Raw genomic sequence first — 15511 nt, 5'->3', positions numbered from 1 at the left:
CAACGGCTCAGATGAAAAATACAATGCTGGAGATAATTGGGAGGACTTTATAGAAAGGCTCCAGCAAAGCTTTGTAACCAAAGACTGGTTAGGCGACGATAAGGCAGACAAGAGAAGAGCCCATCTGTTGACCAGCTGTGGCTCGAAAACATACGCTTTAATGAAGGACCTGCTGGCACCCGAGAACCAGCAAGCAAGTCATTTGAAGAGATGAGCACACTGGTAAGAGACCACCTGAAGCCAGCGAGCAGCCTACACATGGCCAGACACAGGTTCTACAACTACAGACGCTGTGTGGGCCAGAGCATACCCGAATTTGTGGCGGAACTTCGGAGGCTGGCTAGTTTATGTGAGTTCTCCGATGAACTAAGGAGAGAAATACTGAGAGACTTTTTTATTGAAGGAATAGGCCACTCAGGCATATTCTGAAAGCTCATAGAGACCAAGAACTTGACCCTAAAGGCAGCAGCACTTGTTGCACAGACATTCTTGGCAGGAGAAGAAGAAACGAGGTTGATCTACACTGCGGGTACGACAACTAACGAAACATCGGAACAAGGGGTTCACAGCGTGAAACAAGCCGCTACCCCCACACACAGACAAAGGCAGGAGAGCAGGCCCTCAACAGCAGGCAGTGGCGCCAGAAGCCATCAAGGGCCACATGAACGGCTGTTCACACCTCATCAACCCACAATGTGAGCAATCAACTACAAACTGAGAGAAGCTCAAGAGAGATCAGCCAGACGCAGCTCATTCCTTGGAAACAATGGAAACATAGAAACATAGAAACATAGAAAATAGGTGGAGGAATAGGCCATTCGGCCCTTCGAGCCTGCACTGCCATTCAATGAGTTCATGGCTGAACATGCAACTTCAGTACCCCATTCCTGCTTTCTCGCCATACCCCTTGATCCCCCTAGTCGTAAGGACTACATCTAACTCCTTTTTGAATATATTTAGTGAATTTGCCTCAACAACTTCCTGTGGTAGAGAATTCCACAGGTTCACCACTCTCTGGGTGAAGAAGTTTCTCCTCATCTCGGTCCTAAATGGCTTACCCCTTATCCTTAGACTGTGAACCCTGGTTCTGGACTTCCCCAAAATTGGGAACATTCTTCCTGCATCTAACCTTTCTAAACCCGTCAGAATTTTAAACGTTTCTATGAGATCCCCTCTCATTCTTCTGATCTCCAGTGAATACAAGCCCAGTCTTTCTTGATATGTCAGTCCCGCCATCCCGGGAATCAGTCTGGTGAACCTTCGCTGCACTCCCTCAATAGCAAGAATGTCCTTCCTCAAGTTAGGAGACCAAAACTGTACACAATACTCCAGGTGTGGCCTCACCAAGGCCCTGTACAACTGTAGCAACACCTCCCTGCCCCTGTACTCAAATCCCCTCGCTATGAAGGCCAACATGCCATTTGCTTTCTTAACCGCCTGCTGTACCTGCATGCCAACCTTCAATGACTGATGTACCATGACACCCAGGTCTCGTTGCACCTCCCCTTTTCCTAATCTGTCACCATTCAGATAATAGTCTGTCTCTCTGTTTTTACCACCAAAGTGGATAACCTCACATTTATCCACATTATACTTCATCTGTCATGCATTTGCCCACTCACCCAACCTATCCAAGTCACTCTGCAGCCTCATAGCATCCTCCTCACAGCTCACACTGCCACCCAACTTAGTATCAAGTGGTCTGTGCTGGAGATGTGGGGGAAGGCACTCATTAAGGGGGTGTCGATTTCAGCATGCCGTTTGCAGAAACTGCAACTATACAGGGCATCTGGCCCGCATGTGCAGAAAAAGAGCAGCTCGGCTGGTATATGAATTGGGAGGGTGGGAAAGCGGACCAGAAGACTGTGGGGACAGTGCCCGGTACACCGAGGTACAGCGGGTCAACACGATCAATGGACACTGTTCTTACAACAAGACACCTCCAATAATGATGAGGGTCCTACTTAACGGGATACCCGTCAACATGGAACTGGATATGGGAGTGAGTCAATCTCTTATGAGCGCTCAACAATTTGAACAGCTGTGGCCGCACAAAAGCAACAGACTAAAACTCACAAGGGTCGACACCAAACTAAGGACCTATACCAAAGAAATTGTCCCAGTCCTTGGCAGCGCCATGCTCTCAGTCACACACAAAGGGACAGTGAACCGACTTCCCCTGTGGATTGTTCCCAGAGATCTCCCAGCACTGCTGGGGAGAAGCTGGCTGGCAAAACTAAACTGGAAATGGGATGATGTTCACACCATGTCGTCAGAGGAACGGACCTCCTGCTCAACAGTTCTAAGTCGATTTGAACATCTCTTTCAGCCAGGTGTGGGCACTTTCAAAGGGGCTAAAGTTAAAATCTACATCACACAGGATGCTAGACCAGTCTATCACAAGGCTAGAGCTGTGCCCTATGTGATGAGGGAAAAGATTGAACATGAACTGGACAGACTTCTGCAGGAAGGCATTATCTCACCCATGGAATTTAGCGACTGGGCAAGTCCCATCGTCCCAGTCATGAAGCCTGATGGATCCATACGAATCTGTGGGGATTACAAATCTACCATAAACAGAGTCTCCCTGCAGGACCAATACCCATTGCCCAGAGCGGAGGACCTATTTGCCACATTGGCTGGAAGAAAACTTTTCTCGAAACTAGACCTCACATCTGCGTACATGACGCAAGAACTGACCGAAGAGTCTAAGCTACTCACCACCATCAACACACATCGAGGTCTTTTCATGTACAATCGATGCCCATTCGGCATCAGGTCGGCAGCTGCTATATTCCAGCGCAACATGGAGAGTCTGCTCAAGTCCATCCCGGGGACGGTTGTGTTTCAAGACGACATACTTATCACGGGCAGGGACACCGACTCCCATCTCCGCAATTTGGGGGAAGTACTAAAGCGGTTGGATCGGGTAGGCCTAAGAGTTAAGAAATCCAAGTGTCTGTATCTTGCGCCCGAAGTTGAATTTTTGGGCAGAAGGATTGCCGCTGATGGAATCCGCCCAACAGAATCCAAAACCGAAGCAATTCGTCTGGCACCCAGGCCCCGGAATGTCTCGGAACTGCGCGCCTTTCTCGGGCTACTCAATTACTTTGGGAACTTTATGCAGAACTTAAGCACGCTGCTGGAGCCTCTCCACGTGCTACTCAGAAATGGGTGCGATTGGTTTTGGGGGGACGCCCAGGAACGTGCCTTCAATAAGGCACGCAACCTTCTATGTTCCAACAGTGTTTTGGCTTTTTTTGATCCAGGTAAAAAGCTAGTTCTTACATGTGATGCATCAGCGTACGGGGTCGGGTGCGTTTTACAGCATGTCAATGGTGCGGGTAAATTACAACCCATAGCTTATACCTCCAGGTCACTTTCGTGTACGGAGCGCGGGTACGGTATGGTGGAGAAGGAGGTGCTCGCGTGCGTGTACGGTGTCAAAAAGATGCACCAATACCTTTTCGGGGCCAAGTCCGCGTTAGAAACCGACCACAAGCCCCTCACGTCCCTGCTATCCGAGAGAAAGGCAATAAACGCCAACGCCTCGGCGCTGGCGTTTATTGCCTTTCAACGGTAGGCACTCATGCTGGCATCTTACGACTACACAATAAGGCATAGACCAGGCACAGACAACTGTGCCGACGCGCTTAGCAGGCTACACCTGGCGACCACGGAAGGGTCTGATGAACAGGACTGTGAGATAGTCATGGCAATCAATGCCTTTGAGTCCACAGGTTCGCCCATGACGGATCGCCAAATCAGAGCCTGGACGACCAGCAACCCCACGTTATCCTTAGTCAAATGATGTGTCTTTACCGGTGACTGGGCAGAGGCTCGCGATGCCTGCCCCGAGGAGATCAAACCTTTCCATAGGCGCATGCATGAACTGTCACTTCAGGCAGACTGCCTGATGTGGGGCAGCCGAGTAGTTATGCCTCTGCGAGGCAGAAAGACATTTGTCCGGGAGCTTCACTGCGAGCACCCGAGGATCGTTCTCATGAAGGCCATAGCCAGATCCCATGTCTGGTGGCCTGGCATTGATGCGGACTTGGAGCTCTGCATCCGACAGTGCACCATTTGTGCCCAACTCAGTAATGCCCCCAGGGAGGCCACCCTGAGCCCCTGGCCCTGGCCCACCAAACCGTGGTCGCGGCTGCACGTAGACTATGCAGGCCCATTCATGGGCAAAATGTTCCTCGTAGTCGTCGATGCATTTTCAAAGTGGATTGAATACACCATTTTAAACTCGAGCACCACCTCCACCACTGTGGAGAGCCTTGGAACCATGTTTGCAACGCACGGAATTCCTGACATATTGGTCAGTGATAATGGTCCGTGCTTCACCAGCGCAGAAATCCAAGATTTTATAGTTGACCACGGCATAAATCACGTTAAGACGGCACCGTTCAAGCCCGCCTCCAATGGCCAGGCGGAGCGAGCAGTGCAAATCATTAAACAAGGCATGCTTAAAATCCAAGGTCCCACGCTGCAGGGCCGCCTGTCGCGACTGCTGCTGGCATACAGATCTCGTCCGCATTCATTGACTGGGGTTCCCCCCGCGCAACTATTGATGAAACGGACCTTAAAGACAAGGCTCTCGTTAATCCTCCCAGACATGCATGAAATCGTTGAGGCAAAGCGCCGTAAGCTAACCGAGTACCAAAATTCGAGGGGGAGGTAGAATGAGATAGGGGACAAAGTGTTTGTGCTAAACTATGGCAGGGGTCCCAAATGGCTTGCAGGGACAGTAACAGGCAAGGAAGGAAACAGGCTACTGGTGGTACAAATGGACAATGGCCAAACCTGCCGGAGGCATGTAGACCAAGTAAAAAGTAGATTCACCAACAACACTGCAGAACCAGAGGCAGACTACAATGTGGAACTCACACCACACCTGGTGGACAGACAGAGGGAACAACCTGAGGAAAGGGCTATCTCAACAGACAGCCCAGGCGAAATACCAACAATCATACTGAACGAAACAGACAGCCCAGGCGAGATACCAGCAATCACACCGAAAGAAAAACAGGCACCAAGGCAAACAACTGAACCACAACTAAGACGCTCCACGCGAGAGTGTAGACCACCTGAGAGACTGAATCTATAAAGACAATAAGACCTTGGGAGAGGGTGATGTCATGTATCTCACATTACTGTACATAACTGTATCTTACCATGTTATACATGACTGCAACTAATTATGACCTGTAACCACAAGCTTACCTTACCACCAGGGGTGCACTTGCAGGAGACACTGCATGCCTGTTCCACACAGGTATATAGAGGCAGGTCTCAGGCAAGTGAGGCATTCGAGAGCGGTGAAATAAAGGTGCAGATCCTGAGTGACCTTGACTTCAGCATGTACCTCGTGTGAGTCTGTACTGCAGGGACAGGACTTTACAAAGGACATATTTGCAACGCTAGCAGGGGGAAAGTCGTTCACCCAGCTAGACCTAATCTCTGCTTACATGACACAGGAGCTGGCTGAACCATCAAAGAAGTTGACGTGCATCAACATGCACAAAGGACTGTTCGTGTACCACAGATGCCCCTTTGGGATTCGCTCGGTGGCAGCCATCTTCCAGAGGAACATGGAAAGTCTGCTGAAATTGGTTCCATGCACAGTGGTGTTCCAAGACAACATCTTGATCACTGGCTGCAAAAGCACCAAACACTTGCACAACCTGGAAGAGGTTCTAAAGCAACTGGACAGAGTGGGACTCAGGCTGAAATGCTCCAAGTGTATTTTCCTGGTGCCAGAGGTCGAATTTCTGGGGAGAAAGTGTCATGTATTCTACATGGCTACTGTTGGTACTTTCACAAGGTGTGCCACCAGAGGGCACAGCAGTGGGAGACTCGTAGGTTATCTGTACAGGTGTGCCTGGCCTAGTATAAAAGGCAGGCCCACCAGGTGTGATCCTCACTCTGGAGTTAACTAATAAAGGACTAAGGTCACTACAGTTCAAGTACAACTCACTGCCTCATGGAGTCATTATTAGAGCATCTAAGGACACAACAATTGGCGACGGGATTACGAACTTTCACGCGGAAATGGCTACCCTTGGTACGTTGCAGCAGTTCACCGATGGTGATGATTGGGATGCCTTTGTGGAGAGGCTAGATCATTTCTTCACAGCAAACGACCTGGCAGGAAACGACCCGGCCACACTGGCTGATAAGCGCCGTGCTAGCTTGCTAACCAGTTGTGGGCCCAATGTCTATGGCCTCGTCAGGGATTTGCTGGCACCAGCGAAGACAACGACCAAGTCGTACAAGGAGCTTGTAACACTGATCTAGGAGCAACTCAAGCCCAAGGAGAGCATCCTCACCCACCCACCGACGGCCCAAAGGCCAGAAAATCGCGAAGTAGGCTGCAGACCTCAGGAGGCTGGCGGCACCGTGCAAGTTCGGCACCGACCTCAACGAAGCGCTGCGGGACATTTTTGTCATTGGAATTGGCCATGAGGGCCTTCTTCACAAGCTACTGTCGGCGGATACCACAGTCACACTGCAGAAGGCCATCTCTGTGAGCCAGTCATTCATGACCTCGACCTGCGGCTCTAGGCAGATGTCTCACCCTCAGGACTCAAACCCGGCAGGTACTGTGCACAGCGTGGCACTATTTAGAGGCTGGAATGTAGAGCACGAACCCTCTCAGGGAAGAGAGAACAGGCCCCTGAGTCCCTTAACTCAGAGTCTGCCGAGGGGGGCTAATCGAGTAGCACCATGCTGGTGTTACGGAAGGAATCACAGGGCTCACCAGTGCCGTTTTAAAGACTATGTATGCAAAGGCTGCAGCACAAAGGGCCACCTCCAGCAATATGTAAGAGAAATCTGACTCACTATGTCGATGAAGAGTCTGCAGATGGCCATGAATCCAGCGTGGATTATGAATCGATAGACAGAGAAGCAGCCCAGTCCCACGGGGAAGTACATAGCATGTTTACCTGCACCACTGAGTGTTCCCCGCTGAAGGTGAAGTCGAGATAGAGGGAGTTCCAGTCTTCATGAAAGTGGACACGGGGGCAAGCCACTCAGTGATGAATCAAGGAGCCTTTGAGAGGCTATGGGACAATCAGGCTGAACGACCCGAGTTGGTTCCAGTTCAAGCAAATCTGCGCACCTACACCGATGAAATTATCCCAGTCATTGGTAGTGTGAATGTAAAGTAACTCCATGATGGCGTGATGCACATGTTACCTCTGTGGATTGTTGCAGGTGATGGACCAACGCTGCTCGGCAGAAGGTGGATGGAGAAGATCCATTGGAAGTGGGAAGACTTCACCCCTCCAGTGATCGAAGCCCTCTGCGCTCAGAGGCAAAGCAAGCCCTCACCTAAGAGTGGACCAGGCACCGGAGAGCAGACCAGCACAGCACCCGAGACACAGACTGCTCAGCACGACTGCGTGGAGATGATCCAGCTGAGACGACCCGAACGCACCTTCCAGGCTCCAGTGGCAGGACTCCGGAGGAAGAAAATCGGATCCAGAAGCGACTTCCCAACTTCGGAGGCAGAACCCGGGAGAAGAGGATCACCGCAGTCGACATCATGGATGAAGGAAAGATGGCGCCCAAACCACGAGGTGAGGCGCTGAAGACAAAGATGGCCACGGCCAGACCACGAGGTGCAATGCTGGCTGATGGAGCAACATGTGGCACCAAACGGAGAAGCGGATTGGGGTAAAGCAAGCAAGGCTCTCTTAAAGGAGGCCAGCAACCCACTACAATTAAAGGGACAGTTCCACACACTCAAGCAATGTAATAGTAACTGTAAGTCAGAGACAAAATGTGTAACTGATCATGTAAAATGTGTAACTGATAATCTGAATTGTGTACATGCAACCAGCGAGGAAAAGTCACGCGATCGCAATCGGCCCCACAGAGTGTCCATCATAACTAAGGAAAAGCTGTGCGATGCAGGATTTCCACTGCACGCAGCCAAAGCAGTGGGCAGACACCCATCGGGTGCACACAGGTCCAGCGAGCTACCCAATGCTGTAGCCTACGTCCCGGGGACCAGAGTCATGCACCATGAAGTGTGGCCACAAACAGCCAACACACAGAGCAAGCGACCTCAGCAGGGCAACAGCACCGGTATTGATACCATGCCCCGGGTCGGCTCCATCTCTCAGGTAACCGATGGCACCAACTGCCACGAGCCTGAAGGAGCAGACTGTACAAAGGCACAGTCCCCAGACCCCATTCCCACCAAGGCCATACCCCTTCATGTAGGGTCACCCGCCACTGTTCCCCCAAAGGAAACAGGCACCAGCCAGGATTTCAAACCAAACGATGCTCAGGACAGCGAGGCAGCAGTGCCCTGTGCACTACTTGACAACAGCTCCTCAGGGAGCAGCAGCCACCCGGGGCGCAAAGAAAGGGCAGGGAGGTCACAGGCATTTGTGAATTGTCCCGACACTAGGGACCACAGCAGCAGCCCCGAGAGCAGGCCACGCGAGCCAACCGGGTTCCACCTGCCAGCACCGGACACTGAGCCGCCACCAGACTGCAGGGACACAACCCAGCAGCTCTGGAACTAGCTTGTCCTCACGCACTGTCACTGCATCGATAAGGCATCAAACGCACTTGTCGCACCACGGAACCACACACACAAAAAAAATGCAAAACCCACTTACCGGAACTTGAATGTACATGAATGCCAGGAGTCCCCACCATAATCGATGTGGGAGGGGGGGAGAATAGAATGGTCAGGGACACACACACACTAACAGCAACCACCAGCACGCTACTGCACCAACTACTCACCCAAAGTTGAAGTGACCCGCCAAGGGTCAACCAGATAGAGCCCACATAGAGCTAAGCCCAGAGCACAGTCAATGCAGAGGTGATTTGCACTGACAGCTTAGGAGCGAATGATGTCATGTATTCTACATGGTTACTGTTGGTAATATCACAAGGTGTGCCACCAGAGGGCACAGCAGTGGGAGACTCGTAGGTTACCTGTACAGGTGTGCCTAGCCACCAGGTGTGATCCTCACTCTGGAGTTAATTAATAAAGGACTAAGGTCACTACAGTTCAAATACAACACACTGCCTCGTGGAGTCATTACTAGAGCATCTAATGACACTATAGAAAGATTGTGGCGGACAGCATCAGATCCACGGACTCCAAGACAGAGGCCATCAAGAATGCACCCAGACCACAGAATGTGACGGAGATGCGTTCGTTCCTGGGATTCCTCAACTACTTTGGTAACTTTCTACCGGGGTTGAGCACTTTGCTGGAACCCTTGCATTTATTGCTACACAAGGGTGATGACTGGGCTTGGGGTAAATCTCAAGAGACAGCCTTTAATAAGGCCAGAAACTTGCTATGCTCTAACAAATTACTTGTACTGTATGACCCATGTAAATGCTTAGTACGAGCATGTGATGTGTCGTCATATGGGGTCGGTTGTGTGTTACAGCAAGCAAATGTGTCAGGAAAACTGCAACCGGTTGCATATGCGTCCAGAAGTTTATCCAAGGCTGAAAGAACCTACAGTAGGGTTGAGAAAGAAGCGATGGCATGTGTATACGGGGTTAAGAAAATGCACCAATATCTATTTGGTCTCCGGTTCGAGCTTGAAACTGACCACAAACTGCTTACTTCACTGCTCTCAGAAAGCAAAGGTATCAGCACCAATGCTTCGTCCCGTATCCAAAGATGGGCACTAACATTGTCTGCATATGACTATGTAATGCGCCACAAACCAGGCACTGAGAACTGCGCTGATGCCCTCAGTCGGCTTCCATTGTCCACCACCGGGGTGGAAATGGCACAACCCACAGACTTGCTTCTGGTAATGGATGCTTTTGAGAGCAAGGAGTCACCCGTCACGGCTCACCAGATCAGGACCTGGACCAGTGGGTGAGTTCGGGTAAGTGGGGGTGACAGGTGCTGTTTTGTCTTGTTTTGTCTTGTTTTTCCTACCAGTGCTGACACTAGAGCAACTGATAAGGAGTGCGAGAGTAGGAGACGGAGGCCCAGAGACCAGCCCAACCAGCTGCAGACAAAGATAGAGGGGTGCAAAATCAAGAGGTGACGTCACAGCCAAGCTGGTAAGTGGTTGGCTGTTCGACTGGTAAGTATAACTCTCTTTTAGACTATTTTTAGATTGGTTTAATTGGCAGCAAACTACTAAGTAGCTGTTTGGTGTTTAGAGGTGGGAAGAGGTCCTACAAGCTGAATTTAGGGAAGCTAGGAGTTAAATTAAAAAGTAGGACCTCAAAGGTAGTAATCTCTGGAATGCTACCAGTGCCACGTGCTAACCAGAGTAGAGGGAGCAGGATAGTTAGAATAAATATGTGGCTTGAGCAGTGGTGTAAGGGGGAGGGATTCAAATTCCTGGGACATTGGAACCAGTTCTGGGGGAAGTGGGACCTGTACAAAAGGGACGGTTTGCATTTGGGTAGGACTGGAACTGATGTCCGGGGGTTAACATTTGCTAATGCAGTTCGGGAGTGTTTAAACTAATATGGCAGGGGGGTGGGAACCTATGCAGCGAGACAGGGCGAAGTAATATGGAGTCAGAAACAGATGGTAGAAAGGTAAAAAGCAATAGTGGAAGGCTGAATAAACAAAGGCAAGAAACAAAAAGGGCCACACTACATCATAATTCTAAAAGGACAAAGGTTGTTAAAAAAACAAGCCTGAAGGCTTTGTGTCTTAATGCAAGGAGTATCCGTAATAAGGTGGATGAATTAACTGTGCAAATAGATGTTAACAGATATGATGTGATTGGGATTACAGAGATGTGGCTCCAGGATGATCAGGGCTGGGAGCTCAACATCCAAGGGTATTCAACATTCAGGAAGGATAGAATAAAAAGAAAAGGAGGTGGGGTAGCATTGCTGGTTAAAGAGGAGATTAATGCAATAGTTAGGAAGGACATTAGCTTGAATGATGTGGAATCTATATGGGTAGAGCTGCAGAACACCAAAGGGCAAAAAACGTTAGTGGGAGTTGTGTACAGACCTCCAAACAGTAGTAGTGATGTTGGGGAGGGCATCAAACAGGAAATTAGGGGTGCATGCAATAAAGGTGCAGCAGTTATCATTGGTGACTTTAATATGCATATAGATTGGGCTAACCAAACTGGAAGCAATACATAGAAACATAGAAACATAGAAAATAGGTGCAGGAGCAGGCCATTCAGCCCTTCTAGCCTGCACCGCCATTCAATGAGTTCATGGCTGAACATGAAACTTCAGTACCCCCTTCCTGATTTTTCGCCATAACCCTTGATCCCCCGATTAGTAAGGACTTCATGTAACTCCCTTTTGAATATATTTAGTGAATTGGCCTCAACTACTTTCTGTGGTAGAGAATTCCACAGGTTCACCACTCTCTGGGTGAAGAAGTTTCTCCTCATCTCGATCCTAAATGGCTTACCCCTTATCCTCAGACTGTGACCCCTGGTTCTGGACTTCCCCAACATTGGGAACATTCTTCCCGCATCTAACCTGTCTAAACCCGTCAGAATTTTAAACGTTTCCATGAGGTCCCCTCTCATTCTTCTGAACTCCAGTGAATACAAGCCCAGTTGATCCAGTCTTTCTTGATAGGTCAGTCCCGCCATCCCGGGAATCAGTCTGGTGAACCTTCGCTGCACTCCCTCAATAGCAAGAATGTCCTTCCTCAAGGTTAGGAGACCAAAACTGTACACAATACTCCAGGTGTGGCCTCACCAAGGCCCTGTACAACTGTAGCAACACATCCCTGCCCCTGTATTCAAATCCCCTCGCTATGAAGGCCAACATGCCATTTGCTTTCTTAACCGCCTGCTGTACCTGCATGCTAACCTTCAATGACTGATGTACCATGACACCCAGGTCTCGTTGCACCTTCCCTTTTCCTAATCTGTCACCATTCAGATAATAGTCTGTCTCTCTGTTTTTACCACCAAAGTGGATAACCTCACATTTATTCACATTATACTTCATCTGCCATGCATTTGCCCACTCACCTAACCTATCCAAGTCACTCTGCAGCCTAATAGCATCCTCCTCGCAGCTCACACTGCCACCCAACTTAGTGTCATCCGCAAATTTGGAGATACTGCATTTAATCCCCTCGTCTAAATCATTAATGTACAGTGTAAACAGCTGGGGCCCCAGCACAGAACCTTGCGGCACCCCACTAGTCACTGCCTGCCATTCTGAAAAGTACCCGTTTACTCCTACTCTTTGCTTCCTGTCTGACAACCAGTTCTCAATCCACGTCAGCACACTACCCCCAATCCCATGGATTTCCTGGAGTGCATAAGGGATGGTTTTCTAGACCAATATGTCGAGGAACCAACTAGGGGGGAGGCATCTTAGACTGGGTGTTGTGTAATGAGAGAGGATTAATGAGCAATCTTGTTGTGTGAGGCCCCTTGGGGAAGAGTGACCATAATATGGTGGAATTCTACATTAGGATGGAGAATGAAACAGTTAATTCAGAGACCATGGTCCAGAACTTAAAGAAGGGTAACTTTGAAGATATGAGGCGTGAATTGGCTAGGATAGATTGGCGAATGATACTTAAAGGGTTGACAGTGGATGGGCAATGGCAGACATTTAGAGACTGCATGGATGAACTACAACAATTCTACATTCCTGTCTGGCGTAAAAATAAAAAAGGGAAGGTGTCTCAACCGTGGCTATCAAGGGAAACCAGGGATAGTATTAAAGCCAAGGAAGTGGCATACAAATTGGCCAGAAATAGCAGCGAACCCGGGGATTGGGAGAAATTTAGAACTCAGCAGAGGAGGACAAAGGGTTTGATTAGGGCAGGGAAAATAGAGTACGAGAGGAAGCTTGCAGGGAACATCAAGACGGATTGCAAAAGCTTTTATAGATCTGTAAAGAGGAAAAGGTTAGTAAAGACAAACGTAGGTCCCCTGTAGTCAGAATCAGGGGAAGTCATAATGGGGAACAAAGAAGTGGCAGACCAATTGAACAAGTACTTTGGTTCGGTATTCACTAAGGAGGACACAAACAACCTTCCGGATATAAAAGGGGTCAGAGGGTCTAGTAAGAAGGAGGAACTGAGGGAAATCCTTATTAGTCGGGAAATTGTGTTGGGGAAATTGATGGGATTGAAGGCCGATAAATCTCCAGGGCCTGATGGACTGCATCCCAGAGTACTTAAAGAGGTGGCCTTGGAAATAGCGGATGCACTGACAGTCATTTTCCAACATTCCATAGACTCTGGATCAGTTCCTATGGAGTGGAGGGTAGCCAATGTAACCCCACTTTTTAAAAAAGGAGGGAGAGAGAAAACAGGGAATTATAGACCGGTCAGCCTGGCATCGATAGTGGGTAAAATGATGGAATCAATTATTAAGGATGTCATAGCAGCGCATTTGGAAAGAGATGACATGATAGGTCCAAGTCAGCATGGATTTGTGAAAGGGAAATCATGCTTAACAAATCTTCTGGAATTTTTTGAAGATGTTTCCAGTAGAGTGGACAAGGGAGAACCAGTTGATGTGGTGTATTTGGACTTTCAGAAGGCTTTCGACAAGGTCCCACACAAGAGATTAAAGCACATGGGATTGGGGGTAGTGTGCTGACATGGATTGAGAACTGGTTGTCAGACAGGAAGCAAAGAGAAAGAGTAAATGGGTACTTTTCAGAATGGCAGGCAGTGACTAGTGGGGTACCGCAAGGTTCGGTGCTGGGGCTCCAGCTGTTTACATTGTACATTAATGATTTAGACGAGGGGAGTAAATGTAGTATCTCCAAATTTGCGGATGACACTAAGTTGGGTGGCAGTGTGAGCTGCGAGGATGATGCTATGAGGCTGCAGAGTGACTTGGATAGGTTAGGTGAGTGGGAAAATGCACGGCAGATGAAGTATAATGTGGATATTATACAGAGAGACAGACGATTATCTGAATGGTGACAGATTAGGAAAAGGGGAGGTGCAACGAGACCTGGGTATCATGGTACATCAGTCATTGAAGGTTGGCATGCAGGTACAGCAGGCGGTTAAGAAAGCAAATGGCATGTTGGCCTTCATAGCGAGGGGATTTGAGTCCAGGGCCAGGGAGGTGTTACTACAGTTGTAAAGTGCCTTGGTGAGGCCACACCTGGAGTATTGTGTACAGTTTTGGTCTCCTAACTTGAGAAAGGGCATTCTTGCTGTTGAGGGAGTGCAGTGAAGGTTCACCAGACTGATTCCCAGGATGGCGCGACTGACATATCAAGAAAGATTGGATCAACTGGGCTTGTATTCACTGGAGTTCAGAAGAATGAAAGGGGATCTCATAGAAACATTTAAAATTCTGACGGGTTTAGACAGGTTAGATGCAGGAAGAATGTTCCCAATTTTGGGGAAGTCCAGAACCAGGGGACACAGTCTAAGGATAAGGGATAAGCTATTTAGGACCGAGATGAGGAGAAACTTCTTCACCCAGAGAGTGGTGAACCTGTGGAATTCTCTACCACAGAAAGTTGTTGAGGCCAATTCACTAAATATATTCAAAAAGGAGTTAGATGAAGTCCTTACTACTAGGGGGATCAAGGGGTATGGCGAGAAAGCAGGAATGGGATACTGAATTTGCATGTTCAGCCATGAACTCATTGAATGGCGGTGCAGGCTCGAAGGGCCGAATGGCCTGCTCCTGCACCTATTTTCTATGTTTCTATGTTTCTAATTGACCTCGCTGTCAACCACGAGTATGAACCCACCATGCCCGACAGTCCGATCAGACCAGCTGAGCTGCCGTGCAGCAATGATCCGACCAACTCACCCAGGCCAGGATTTCAACTCAGGCGATCGACCAGAGAACGCAAAGCGCCAGATCGCCTCAACCTGTAAATAACTTGTACTCAAGACTTTGGGGGGAAGGGATGTTATGTATATGAACCTCACCTGTGTGTAAGACTTGCCGCTTGGGGACACACCTGTGGGAGACCTATGGGTCACCTGTATACCCTGGAGCAAGCAGGTATAACAGGCTGCTGCCTCACTTTGAGTTACATTAAAGAGACCAAGGTCACAATGGTTTGAGCCTACATCACAGACTCGTGGAGTTATTCTGAACTTAACAGAGGGCGTCCTAGAAGGACATCTGCAGCTTCCACACAGGGAACACAGCAGCCTTCCCATACCCATGAGGCAGCCACAGGGGAGACACTGAGGCACAGTAGTAGAATAGGCATGAGAAAGAGGGGTTATAAGAAAGTGCACAAGGGTCACAAATGATGTTAGTCTGTTATTTTTTGTTGTGTGAGTTTTTTGCAATGATTTTGATGATGTATTAAATCTTTATTTTTTGCACCTATATCTGGGCAGGTGTATAACGTGACGGCGGGCAATTATCTATGAAGGCATTCATTGGGATGGCCATGGAAAATAGGTGCTTCAGGGTCATGTGGGGATGAGATTATCTAAATTGAGCAGCAATCAGCCGGGTCTGCACTTCCCTTGCAGGGTTAGGATGGCGATGATGCCTCCTGGGTGGCTGGCAACGCACATCCTGGTCCTCTACCTCCTCCTTCTCCTCCTCCT

This window comes from Pristiophorus japonicus, chromosome 10 (assembly GCF_044704955.1).
Source record: "Pristiophorus japonicus isolate sPriJap1 chromosome 10, sPriJap1.hap1, whole genome shotgun sequence".
Classification (NCBI taxonomy): domain Eukaryota; kingdom Metazoa; phylum Chordata; class Chondrichthyes; family Pristiophoridae; genus Pristiophorus; species Pristiophorus japonicus.
Note: the sequence above shows the minus strand (reverse complement) of the source record.